A 12,929-nucleotide genomic window follows, 5' to 3' on the forward strand; every position below is an offset into this window, starting at 1 on the left:
TTCAGGAATTGTTTGATCGCTTAGGAACGAAACTAGCATTTAGTACTGCCAATCACCCTCAGACAGATGGCCTAACTGAACGAGTAAACAGAATAGTAGAGGATGTGCTGAGGGCTTTTGTAAATCATAAACAAGATAACTGGGATATGCTCCTACCTCTCTGTGAGTTTTCTATCAACAGCGCTACTCAATCATCTACAGGAAACACACCGTTCTTCTTAAATTACGGTCTAAATCCCAGAGCGCCACCCGACTTCCTCAACCCTATTCAGGGAGGCAGAGATTCAGCTGATTGGTTGCAAGCAAGACAAGACGCGGTCAAGATCTCACAAGATGCGCTAGTGGCAGCTCAAGCTCGCCAGGCCTTCTATGCAGATCGGACAAGGGTCGAGGGAAAGCTGAAGGTGGGAGATTTGGTAATGGTCTACCGGGATTTCCTCCTGACTCCTGAAGCTCGGGACCGACCATCCCATAAATTACGCCCCAAGTGGTTTGGCCCCTTTCCTATAACCCATGTGGTCGGCCCGAATGCCTACAAGCTCAAGTTGCCTCATACCAGCCGCTGTCACCCGGTATTTAATGTGTCGGCACTCCGTGCCTACGAGAAGAACGCTATTCCTAATAGGAGACAGCCTACGCCTCCGCCTATCACGGACCTTGATGGTCATGCCCGCTATGTGGTGGAGAACATTCTCAGTCACCGCCGCCGGCAGAATCAGCTTCAGTACCTAGTCAAGTGGCAAGGCTACTCTGATGCCACTTGGGAGCCTGAACATTATTTGTTGGATGAATCTGGTAATGACATTGTTCCACTTCAGAAGTACAAAACCTTGGCTTCTGCCCGCTGAGTTTTGCAGTTGAACTTCTAGTTTCACCTTACACATTTGTTGAGCTTATTACACTTTATTTGCATGGAGTTTCAGTCGTCTTATTGTGTTACTTCAGTGCGAAGCCTTTTTTCGTCTCGCACGTGTTTGCGCTTATTGTACTCTATTCCACTTGAGCATTTGGGTTATAAGCTCCTTCCTCTCCATAGGAGGGGGATGATGTAACAGTTTTCCCCTGTTCTCTATAACTTTACACTCCCTCGCACCTCATGCGTCTTACGCCTGTCTATTAGCACCTTCATTGGCGCCATTGCCACATGTATACTATCACATTTTGCATATAACTGGTCGAGGCACGCTCAACCAGGCCTCTTACTTTTCAAGTTTGATTAAACCTGTTACAGGGTACTTGGCTGCTTGGTCTGCAGGTGGTGAATCTCGCTGGTGGGAGCGAGCTTTCATCCCTGGAGTTCGACTCGAGGTACCTGCATCGGCAGAGCTTCCATCCTCACTGTCCCTTTCATCTGCACTGCTTGCGTTGCCAGTGGTGTTTGCCTGTGGTGCGGAAGATTCTGCGGTGCTGCTGCTGTTGCTGCTGCTGTTGTCGCTGCTGCTGCTGTTGCTGCTGTTGTCGCTGCTACTGCTGCTGCTGTTGCTGCTTCTGCTGTTGTCGCTGCTGCTGTTGTCATTGCTGCTGCTGCTGCTGTTTTCGCTGTTGCTGCTGCGGTTTCCGCCAGAGTTTTTGGAGAAGCGCCACGGTCGGCAGTACAAAGGCCTAGGCCAGAAGTTGGGGGCGGTCACAATAGGCATGGAGGTGGCATCTACAGTGACTCTGGCTGATACTCGTCCACTCTCTCCTACATGTACACTGCAGGTATGCACGGGAATGGAAGAGCCTGACATTGCCTGTTCGCTTCTGTCCATGATGAACTGTTTCAGGCGGTCCTCTGTGCAATCTGGGGAGATGTTGCCCACATAGGCAACAGAGCGCTTGGTCTTGGGTGGTCCTGCAGAGACCAACTTCCAAGAGTCGTCCGTGATGGTGCTGAACACAGGCTTGGAGTTCTTGACTGGCAGGAGTTCAGTACCCTCTGCGTCAGAGTACATGACATTGTACTCCGTTTCCGTGTCCACTGAGGGCACCGTCTTGCCTGCGTGCCAGGGTGTGGCAGCGCTACGGGTACGGGGTTCAGTGTGCGTTCCCACGTGTTCTGCCTGCTGCTTTGACTTTTTTTCACTATTTGCGCGCGGCTTAGACTTTCCAGTTAGCGTACGGGTACTATTCGTACTACTAGCTGCACTCTCCTTGACCTCCTCGCCTTTTTGTTGCTGTTGGTCGACATGGGCAATGGCGGACTGCCTCAAGGAGCTCAGTTCGCCTCGTAACTCCCCCCCCCCCCCCCCGATATATTTCACCAGAGTGTCGTGCAGCTGTACGCTGATGATATTGCGTTCTACGTATTCGGCTCTGATGTGGCTACAATTATGCTACGCTTGCAGGATAGTATGCGGTTGCTAGAGCAATACCTTGATGAGAAAGGCCTTCTGCTCAACCCCACTAAAACACAGTTCATGTTGATACGGCGTCCTGCCCTGCCTGCACTGAGCCCAGCCCTGTACCTGACCTGTAAAGGTATTGTCATATCCCCTGTCTCTACTGTGAAATACCTCGGTATACTAATCGATGAGCATCTAACGTTCCGCCCACAAGTAGAAAAGGTGTGTTCAGTGGTCTTCGCTAAACTAGCCTGTTTTGCTCATGGCCGTCGCAATTTATCAGCTACAGCTCGGAGAACTTTCTTCTTGTCAATTATACAGTCTACTCTAGAATATGCAAGTAATGCGTATGTGCACTGTTTGAAAACTACCCTATATAACAGGCTTGTAACGGTCAGCCATATTGCGATGAAGAAGGCATTTGGTTTAGATAGAATGACCCCAACTGCATTAGTTTTACAACGGTGTCATCTGTATTCGTTTGAGCAACGAGTTAATTTGAAACTATACGTTTTGGTCTATCGCTGCTTGTCATCAATTACTAGCCCCCTCCTTCAGTCACTGTTTCTCCTGCGTTCAGTTGGCCCGCACACAAATGCTCGTACTCGTGGCCAGGATACAGCTGCCTTAGTATTACCTACTGTACATATTGGGTATGGACTGCGCTCAGTTTCTTTTCTGGCGGCAGGTCGGTGGAACACTCTTCCTCCAAACTGTCGTCAGGCACAATCTGCTGGTACTTTTGCTCACCTCACAAAGATTCACCTAGGGTTCCCTGTAACAAGGCCATGCCTGTTGGGACTCCCCTAGTCAAATAATAAATACTACTACTACTACTAACTCTGAAACGTGTGCACATAGCTCATCCACACGCCGTTTCACGCGCTCCTCTCTATCTCTAGACTCACTGACATACGACGACAATTGCTGGATCAAGCTGATGACATTGGCTTCGATGCCTGGGAGACTGCACAGAAGTCTCAGGGGTTCACCTGCCAGCTCGTCCATGGCGGAGAGTAGGTCAGGGTGTGACAGCTACTCAAAATATCGCCTACTCTACACTAAGCTACGATTCTACACTACGACTCCTAAGGGCTCCACTCCGGCCTGATGCCGGGTGGGCTGCGAAAAAACGACGAAAACCTACGGAGCTCAAAAAACTCAAACCTGCACCTGCTTGACAGTCACAAGTACGTGTGACAGCTACTCAAAATATCGCCTACTCTACACTAAGCTACGATTCTACACTACGACTTCTAAGGGCTCCACTCCGGCCTGATGCCGGGTGGGCTGCGAAAAAACGACGAAAACCTACGGAGCTCAAAAAACTCAAACCTGCACCTGCTGTTGCTGTTTAGTCAGAACACTGGCAGAGGTGCTGTTTCTGCTACTGTGGCAGCGACTGCTGGTGCTGCCCTCAGGGCTGGTTTCAGAGAACCTCCATGGCCTGCAGTATAGGGGTCTTGGCCAGAAGTTGGGCGCTGTAACTGTGGAGAATGAAGTGGCATCAATGGTCACTCTGGCGGAAGCACGCCCACTTTCTGACAGCCATACACTGCAGGTGTGGACAGGAATAGAGGCGCCCAGAAACTCACTCCTGGTTTTGATAAATTGCCTGAAGTGGCTCTCAGTGCTATCTGTGGCGATATTGCCCACGTACACTACGGCACGCTTGTTCTTGGGTGGTTCTGAGGAGACAAGCTTCCATGAGTCATCCTCGATAACATGGAAGATTGGCTTGCCGTTGGACTCTGTCACATCTGTCTGAGACTTGGACTCTGTCACATCTGTCTTGGGCTGTGACTCAGAACACTCTGCCTTTGCCAAGCCACCGCTTCCCTGGGCCTGGGGGCCGTGGGGCTTTCGATCCGCGCTTGTGACGCCAGTACGTGATACGGTGCAGCTGGGTTCCATGTGAGCTGCAGCTTGCTTGGCGCTGCGTTTGCTGGCACGGGTACTACCGGTACTACTTTGCGTACGATGTACGTCTGCTTGAACTGGTGAGCTGTTTCTCGTCGTCTTCGACTGCATCCAGGCAATGGCGGAGTTTTTTGAAACAACTAACTCTTCCTTCAAATCTTTTACTTCCGCTGCCAGCTCACCAATTTTGCGTTTCATACGCGCTTTGCGATCAGCAGACTCGGTCGCGAACTTTGCCAGCGTTTGCATCACTGCAAGGAGACCCTGCTCAATCCCCGCGAGGGTGCAAAGCAGCTTCGTCACGGCCTCAGCAGAGAGCTCGCCCATGGCGAAGGGTTCCTGCCTGGCCCTACCTAACTATCTAGACTCAGGCGCGTGCACCGTATGAGTTTTTTGGTGTCTGGAAACCACCTTTTTTCGGGCAATCTTGCCAAAGGAAAAGCGTGCCTACGCTCGTACTGGATTGGTTATTCTGCATACACGTCGATCGACGGGCAGTTTACAGTACAGTGACTATTATAGCAATAAAAACTGCTTTATGGCAGTTTTCTAAAAAAAGTTATTGTGTTCTAGTCCATGGACGGACCCCGTCTAAAAAGTAAGAAATTAACGAAATGTGATAGCCGAAAATTAAAATTTCACACAAAACCTCACAATAATCACAACACTTGAAATGCTGCTTTCAACACTAAACTTGTACTGCACCAACAATTGGCAACATGCATGCATAGGAAAGAGGATCACGAGGGGAAAAGGTCTTCTACATGTAGCTTTTCATTCTGTGTGTGATTATTGTGAGGTTTTGTGTGAAATTTTAATTTTCGGCTATCACATTTCGTTAATTTCTTACTTTTTAGACGGGGTCCGTCCATGGACTAGAACACAATAACTTTTTTTAGAAAACTGCCATAAAGCAGTTTTTATTGCTATAATTTCTTTTGTTTTTCTGTCACCAATCAATGGAATGCCCTATATCAATATGTAAATGATGGCCTTCACATCATATCAATACCGTATTATACGCATTGATGTGCAAGCATTTTCTTGCAGAAAATGGCGCTATCATAATGCAATTGCATGTTCTTCTGCGGGGAAACATGACATGTGAGTAGTGGTCTGGTGGTGGTGATACTTTTTATACAGAGGTCATTCTGTGCATGTTGCAGCTTGCTGTTGCAGAATTTCATGACTCATAAAATTGTCTTGCCTTTCAGATATTTCAGATTTCCCCACCCTTGATCAGATTTATTTGAGAAATGTAGCCAGGTGCGTGTCGCAGATGTTTTTGTTGGTTCTGTGTTTATAATGGTTTATAATCATGGGTTATTGTGATAAGGTCATCCTGCATCATATTGCACTGAAATGGTAATCCTGTTGATGTCGATACAACTTTTGGAAGTAGTTCAATGACTTCAAACTGTTAGTCCACGATTTTCTAAAACAACACAGGAAAGGAGGAACAATAAACATGTATTAGGGGCCGTCCGGGGTTACCGATTGTTTTTACAAAACGAAAAGTTTTAGTATTTTTCAGCCCCCACCCACCCACCCACCTTTTCTGCAGGGAAAACGAATTCCAATAAAATATTGATGTCAATTTTCGACACCCAGAACTAACTGGGCATTCTCCATCAGCATTCAATAATTATTTTCAAAACGAAACTCCATCAAACCCACCCACCCACAAACGAAAACATTTCGTTTTGAAAATATGATTGGTAACCTTGGACGGCCCCTTAAAATGTAAACAATACATTGCTGCAGGCAGGCATAGTGGGATGGTCTAAGACCATGATGGAGAAACAGAGGGTACCAGGTTCAAGTCCTGCTTGGAAGCGGAAGGAATTTTTCCAGCCGTGCTGCGACCCACAGTTAATTGGGAACTCGTGGCCTGGCACGAGGGTAACATGGATGCAGCTAATGGGATTTCGGTCTTTGACCACTTGGTGGTGGGTCTGATCTACTCACCTCCCACCGTTTAGGCGCTGCATCTGCGCCTTTGATCCTAGAGGGTGGTGGCGTTCCCACGGCGGATGCGGAAAACTCGGCTTCCAGCCGAGCCGAGTCTCACGCGAACCGTGAAATTTTTATTTTTTTTAATACATTGCTGAGTCCGACACCTCGTTCCAACAACTACACTGATCCTAAGGATAAAAGGGGCAAGGCTATGGTTGGAGGTACTGAGAGATAAACAAGGCACTCCACAATAATAAAATCTTACACATCTTTTGGTGAGTATGAATGATATCCAGTCGAACCTCTTTAGGACGAACACCAAGGGACCGATGGTATTTATTCTGTGAGTTAACCTATTAATTTTTATATCCAGTGAATACAATTATTTCTTGAATAGACATACGAATAGATTTCTTCTACAGCGAAAGATTCTAAGCCACACCGACTCATTGACTCGTCTGGTATGAAACAAATGAGTCACTAGAGAGGTTCTGCAAAACGAAAATGCGTACAAACTTTCGCTCTACGTCATGAAGTGCGAAACTTCGCACGAACTTTCGCAACTTTGGACGCGAAACTTGCAGGGAACGCGGAATGAACTGTCGTAGGAAATTTCGTGAGATCGTACGTGCACTTGGCCCCAGAAACCACGAAAATGTGCAGAACGCAAAGTTCGTGCAAAAATTCATACACACTTTCGCAAGGACTGTCGGGAAGCTTCGTTCGAATTTTCGTTTCGCAGAACCTCTCTACTGAACCATTCTTTAGAAACATGACGGCAACTGAATAGGGACCCGGCAAATATGCCGGCACTAAATCGAGCATTTTAGGGTGCAAAAATCACACGAGCATAATCGGTGATTTCGCGGGCATCATCGGCTGGTTACTGACGTTTGTCGAGTGGATAGTGCGGATGAGGTGAAGGAGGCTGACACAGTGACAGTGAAAGGGATGAGGAAAGCAAGAAGGTGGTTTCTTTGCTGGGCAAGCTGAAACCAGCAAAGCTATCTGAACTTGCCAGAGCCAGAAAACAGAAAAGAATATTTTTTTGTTTCCTTTATGTTAGAAAATGCATCTTTTGGTGTTGGATGCGAAGAAAGACCTGGATTTCAAGCGAAAACTTGTGAGAATTTCTGGGAATTATCGGCATGGTTTCAGGCATTATCGGCATGTTTGAAAGAATTGCGAGAAAGCATGATGGGTAAATTTTCGAGCATATTTGCCCGGTGCCTACAACTGAAACAGCAACAGAGAAAGTACGATACATGTACTCCACATTCTTGCAGGTACTACAAACAGATTGCAGATCGTAATTCTTGCTTTGGCGGCACGAAACTGTATTTGGGGCAGTGCAATCTCGGCGGTACTCACAAATCAAAAAGCCCAGACTCTGGAGATTTTCCCTGATATGCGAATTTATTTTGCAAACTCGGTCAATGGGTCCTTGAACCTTTCCCTCCAGATTTCCCACCAGATTGGGAACTGCCAACGATAGTATGCCACTGACCAGTGCATTACTTGTAAGCAGTAACGTACTTATGTACAATGAATATGAGTATTTCGACAACACATCTAACATAAGCCTTACCGTCAAGAAGGTGAACTTGCGTCCTTCGCACACTGTAGACAAGGGCAAAGAGATAAAAATGGATCTAAATCCGAATAAGGTCAGCACACGTTTCCGTAAAATTTAATGAAAGGGTGAGCATAATAAGCAAATGAATCGAAGGAAACCGGTCAACTCAGAGATCCCCTGTCATCGAGTATTTCGTAAAAGGAGGCCTCGGCAGCGGAAAAGCTAAATTTAGAAAAGAGATCCTGTCAGCTTTTCCATATTTATTGCATTCCACCCAAAGTCAGCACACTTTTCGTAAATGAAAGAGTCAACACAAGCAAATGAATCAAAGGGAACTGGTCAACTCACCTGTCATTGAGTAATATTCCGCGAAAGGAGGTCTCAGCAGCGCCGAAACGAAACAGCTCATGCAAGAAGCAGTTCCAAAGAAGGAAGTTCCTCGTGTATGCACATCCGGAAAGGCAACAACAAAAAGTCTGCAATGCACACGCATGCGGCCAGCCGGCCCCGCGATGGTAGGAGCTCCCGGGTCCAGGACCAGGTACCGAGCATCTTACGTAGAAACTTACGTAGCTACGTAGACAACGTGTCTGAATAGCGGTGTCGTTAGGTAGCGCCATGTGAACACAACAATAGAAAAGCTGACAGGATCGCTTCAGTCCGTGCGCCAAGCCCTTGAGTAGCCTGTTTTTTATTTGCAACCGCGGGAAAAATCGAGGTGCAAAAAGATGACGACGACACAATTGTTTTGTTGGGAATTTGCAACCTTATTTGGATCTGAACTGGCGTGTGCTGGAGGAATCCTTGTTCATAACTGGTTTGCTGCTGAGGTATGTCCCTTTGTCACCTATGGCACTTTAGCTGAGGTTCGTTGCGCCCAACTGTAGACCATGAAGACCTGTGTTTGCTCTATACATTTTTTCGTCGTAATCGTACCATCAACTTGCTTGTCGTGCTGGAGTGGATAGCATATAACGGACACTCTCGGCTTATGCTCTAAGCCAAAGGTAGATATATTTGGGTTTGGATTCCCAAAGCACATCCCAATCAGGCTATGCAAAATGGAGCGGCCCACAATTTCGTGGAGGTATGTCGAATTGTGTGGAATTTTGCACTAAAGTAATTGTGCTTGAACAAGGACGTTTTGGCTGCTTATTTTCCTTGGGCACCTCTACATTGCAAACTAGTCCCCTTGCTGTTTTGTCTTCGACATCTATACGGAATTTCTCTGTAAGTCGTGTGATTGGGGCCCAGATTTTTAATCAAAATCCAGCAGTATTCCTGGCTGCTGATCTAGTTTGCTAAAGTTCTGGCTGAAGGTAGTCTGTGGAACAGTTTCTTTTGTATGTACCATGGTAGGACGTTCATTACATAATTATAGATGGAGTACATAGTCAAAGAAACTTTTTATGTAGTTTAGCACAACTGCACAGAAGTGCAGGGCCTGAAAGAAAAGCAAGCGCTGGAGACGCAGGGTCCGCAGCATGTGTGAAAGCATTGTGAGAGCATGTGTCTTCGAATTCAGCATCACACACATATACACACACACACACACGTACACACACACACACACACACACACACACGCGCATGCGCGCACATACATACATACACACACACACAAACACGTATCACACACACACACACACACACACACACCATTGGACCATTGGACGCCCATCGCCGGAGGCGATGATAAAGATGCTACAGCAGAAGCCACAGAAGCACACACACACACACACAGACACGCGCGCGTCATCTGGCGCGGGTTGCGGGTTGGGTGTTGCATACTGAACATTCTGTACTTGCAGCCTTATCTTGATCATGTGTGATAGTTGTGTCACAGGTTTTTGCCGTATTTTCTGGATTCTCTGTGCTTTATGTAGATGGTCTTGCGCGCTCGTCATCAACAGCACTAGGTCCAGTGGGCCAATCAGGCTGAATGGCATCATCCAGCTGTGACTGGGGTGTAGGTAAGTGTCTCTGCGTGCTCTGATGGTCGACTTCTGGCTTCTGGCCTTCAATCATTGTTCTTGCACGGGACCTCAGCCGCCTGCCTCGCATACCCTGTGGTTCACTCGTGTTGGCAGGCTGTGATGCACAGTGGAATCCTTGATGTGGCACTCGGTCTATGTTGTTGCACGCGACGATATTGCCACTGATGGGCTTTGGTGTGATGCTCTGAATAGATGTACCATGAAAGCCTCTTGGTTGGTCTCCGTAGTACTTTCGCCTGCCTGGCTCGTTTTTGTCGATATTATCCATTGTTGCAATGGAGAACTTTGTGTGAGGTATCTCACTGTTCATTCCGAGCTCTGATTTCTTATCAATGATGGTCTTTTGATATCGCTTGTAGGAGTCGCCACCTGCTGTTGCGCCGACTCGAGCTAGTACTCGCATGAGCTCGCTGGAATTGCTATGTGCATCCACAAAGTCCGAAAGAACAAGCTGGAAAGGGTAAGTGCATGCTGGTGTGCTTGCATGCATCATGTATGATAGAACAAACAAGCACCGGATCCTCTTTGCACGGTGGTTGGATGCTTGACTTCCTTCTGACTCCGATTGGCCGTACATCATCAGCCAAATGTTTCCCCACAACTCACTGTCCACACTATCCACCACTGCGTCCAGCTTCATTTCCGACAGTGAAGTTAGGTCGTTATGCTCTTTGTGCTTGAACTCTTGTGCTTGACTTTTGATTTATGAGTGCATTGCAGCCGACAGCTCTGATACGAAGGATGATGGGCCACTGGGTTGGCTTGTGTGCTGTGTGTGCTGGGTTTCATTTTGTGCTCTGTGTTTCAGGGTCTGGGATCGTGCAACGGCGAGGGAATTGTATAAGCACAGAACTGTGTCACACCCTGTACGATACAGGAGCGTACCTCGTTTCTTACTGGTACCATATGACCCATGGCTGAGATGAGCGCCAAGCTTCGAAATAAGGCTGGACAGTAGCCACCAGTTGTTGTAGTCGATGGATGGTGAAGAAGAGGTGAAGAAATCAGCAGCCGTTGCCAGAAGAAGAGAACGGTTCTCGAGGAATGCAAAACAGACGAATCTTGCTGTTGCCAGCAATGCGGACTCCTCGAATGAGGTGCATTGGTGCATTTCGTCTGTTATACTCTGCACCAGGCTCTCCAGCTTGAAGTCAGTAGTCTGACTGTCCACCATATCCAGTTGGCCTTTAGAACAGGCTAGGCAAAAAGCACTATCCGCGGTGACCGTAAGACCACGCTCAGCGTGCAGCTGACGCTGAACTGCTCCGACGTTCGGACATTTACGCTTAACACCCCTTATTTGTGCGCCACACATGGTGCATGTGGGCCTGTTGCTGTCATGTAGCTGCATGTTATGCCGGTTGCAGAGACCCGCTGGCTGATCGTTTGCGTTTACTTTCACGTTAAGCTTCTCGGCCAGCTCTACTGCTTGTAATGAAACTGTGACATGCCGTGGCAAATCACAACCATCTACTGAGCAGTCTGGTATTGTTGCGGGTGCTGGTGCCGGTGCTGCTGCTGCTGCTGCTGTTGCAACATGCTGTGCAGGCATCGCTTCTGTAGGCTGCACGTTGTCAGTGACAGGCCGCGATTGGCTCTGCTGAATGATTTATGAGCCTTTTCATGCATTTCTTGCAGATACATGCATTTCGTGGTATTGTAGGGTGATGTGCATATTCCCAGCATTGCGTGGTATCGGGGTGGGCATATCTACCATCAAGGGGAACATCTTGGCAGGCTACACATGGTCCGCATTGCCTGTCAGGATGCAGTTTCGAGCTCTGGCTTTGGCGGCCCATTTGGACTTGGTCACAGTGCGGACACTCGTGGTTTCTTCCTGGCCTATAGCAACACCATCTGTCCGCCCATTCGCGTAGTTTTATCAGAGATAGAGCCTTGCAAAATAAGACGGCCCACAATCTCCTGCGACGTATCTACGAAATGGGAAATTGAGAAGAGAAACAAAAAGGCACCGCAACGACTTGAGATGTCGAATATCGAGGTGCACTTTCGAAAAATGTGCTCATCGCACCATAACGGCGCAAAAGCAATCGATATAGGAGGGTAAGCCTGTATTCTCGAGGTAACCAATAGTCGAAAATTGAGAATAATTCGGTATGTCACTAAATTCGTCTTCAAATTTCCCGCGGTTGCAAATAAAAGTGCAACTTTTAGACGACTTTTTTGAACTTGGCGCACGGACTGGCTTTTCTAAATGTCCTTATTTCGAAGTGAGAGAGAGAGAGTTGCTTTGCATGCAGTTCAAAATACATTATTGGGCTCCCCGGTAGTACATTGGGTACTGCACTTGCCTGCGACCCGAGAGGTCTAGGTCGCGGGTTCGAGCCCCGCAGTCGCACATCAACTGCAAAATCCAACTCCCCACAAAATCCCCACGACGCAGCTCACCAGATCAAGGTGTGGGTCCTCTGCACTCAGTAGAGTCAAGTCGAGCGAGCTGCAACTCCCGGTGCCGAAAGGCGGGCTCATGCCCCGACATGGCTACTTCCCCTTGTCTAGCCCCCAAGACGAAAATGATAGTAGCCGACTGGCCGAAATTAAAAAAAAAAAAAATACATTATTCTCTCTTTCTTCAGTGGAGAGTAGCCCCAGAGAGATCGATCTCTAGGCTAGCTCTGGTTCGCTCCTGGATTGGCGATGACGTTCAAGAAATCCGTTTTGCCTCGAAATTTGAGTCAAGCACGCGCGATGCAAGTCAGTTCAAGGATATGATTGACGATATCTCCTTCCAAACTGTTGACTCAAATCAAGATGACAGCCTTTCGTTCTCGCTCATGTGCGCAGCAGAGATGTTCGTCAAAAACGTTGTCGACTGGAAGACGTAAAAATGTGCGTCCATGATCCACTTGAGCTGCTTCAGAACGAAGCGCTGCTCGGGCCGCGACTCAAGGACGCGGGGCTTCGCTTTTCTCCGGCTAGCTTCCATCGAAGCAAGGTCCATAACTCTTTATTGAAATCATGTGGAACATTGCCAATACATGCCGAAAACTTCGTCATAAGAACAGAAAGAAAAATACGTCGAATGTAAGCAGTGTTTTGATGTAACAAACATGCCTGCATGGAGTGGACTAGTGAAGTACCATAGACAAAGTGTTATACTTATAGACTGTAGTGTATACATGTAGCCTGGGCGGCT

The 12,929-nt window shown here is 47.6% G+C and overlaps 1 long non-coding RNA gene across 1 annotated transcript; it reads left to right on the forward strand.

Moving 5' to 3' along the window:
• Positions 1-8,712: 8,712 nt before the first annotated feature.
• On the forward strand, positions 8,713-10,793 carry LOC135828810 (uncharacterized). Its single transcript, XR_010555754.1, has 4 exons — positions 8,713-8,863; positions 9,662-9,748; positions 10,132-10,232; positions 10,581-10,793. It is a non-coding gene; the product is annotated as an uncharacterized LOC135828810 (long non-coding RNA).
• Positions 10,794-12,929: the final 2,136 nt, after the last annotated feature.

This window comes from Sycon ciliatum, chromosome 12, assembly GCF_964019385.1.
Source record: "Sycon ciliatum chromosome 12, ocSycCili1.1, whole genome shotgun sequence".
Classification (NCBI taxonomy): Eukaryota; Metazoa; Porifera; class Calcarea; order Leucosolenida; family Sycettidae; genus Sycon; species Sycon ciliatum.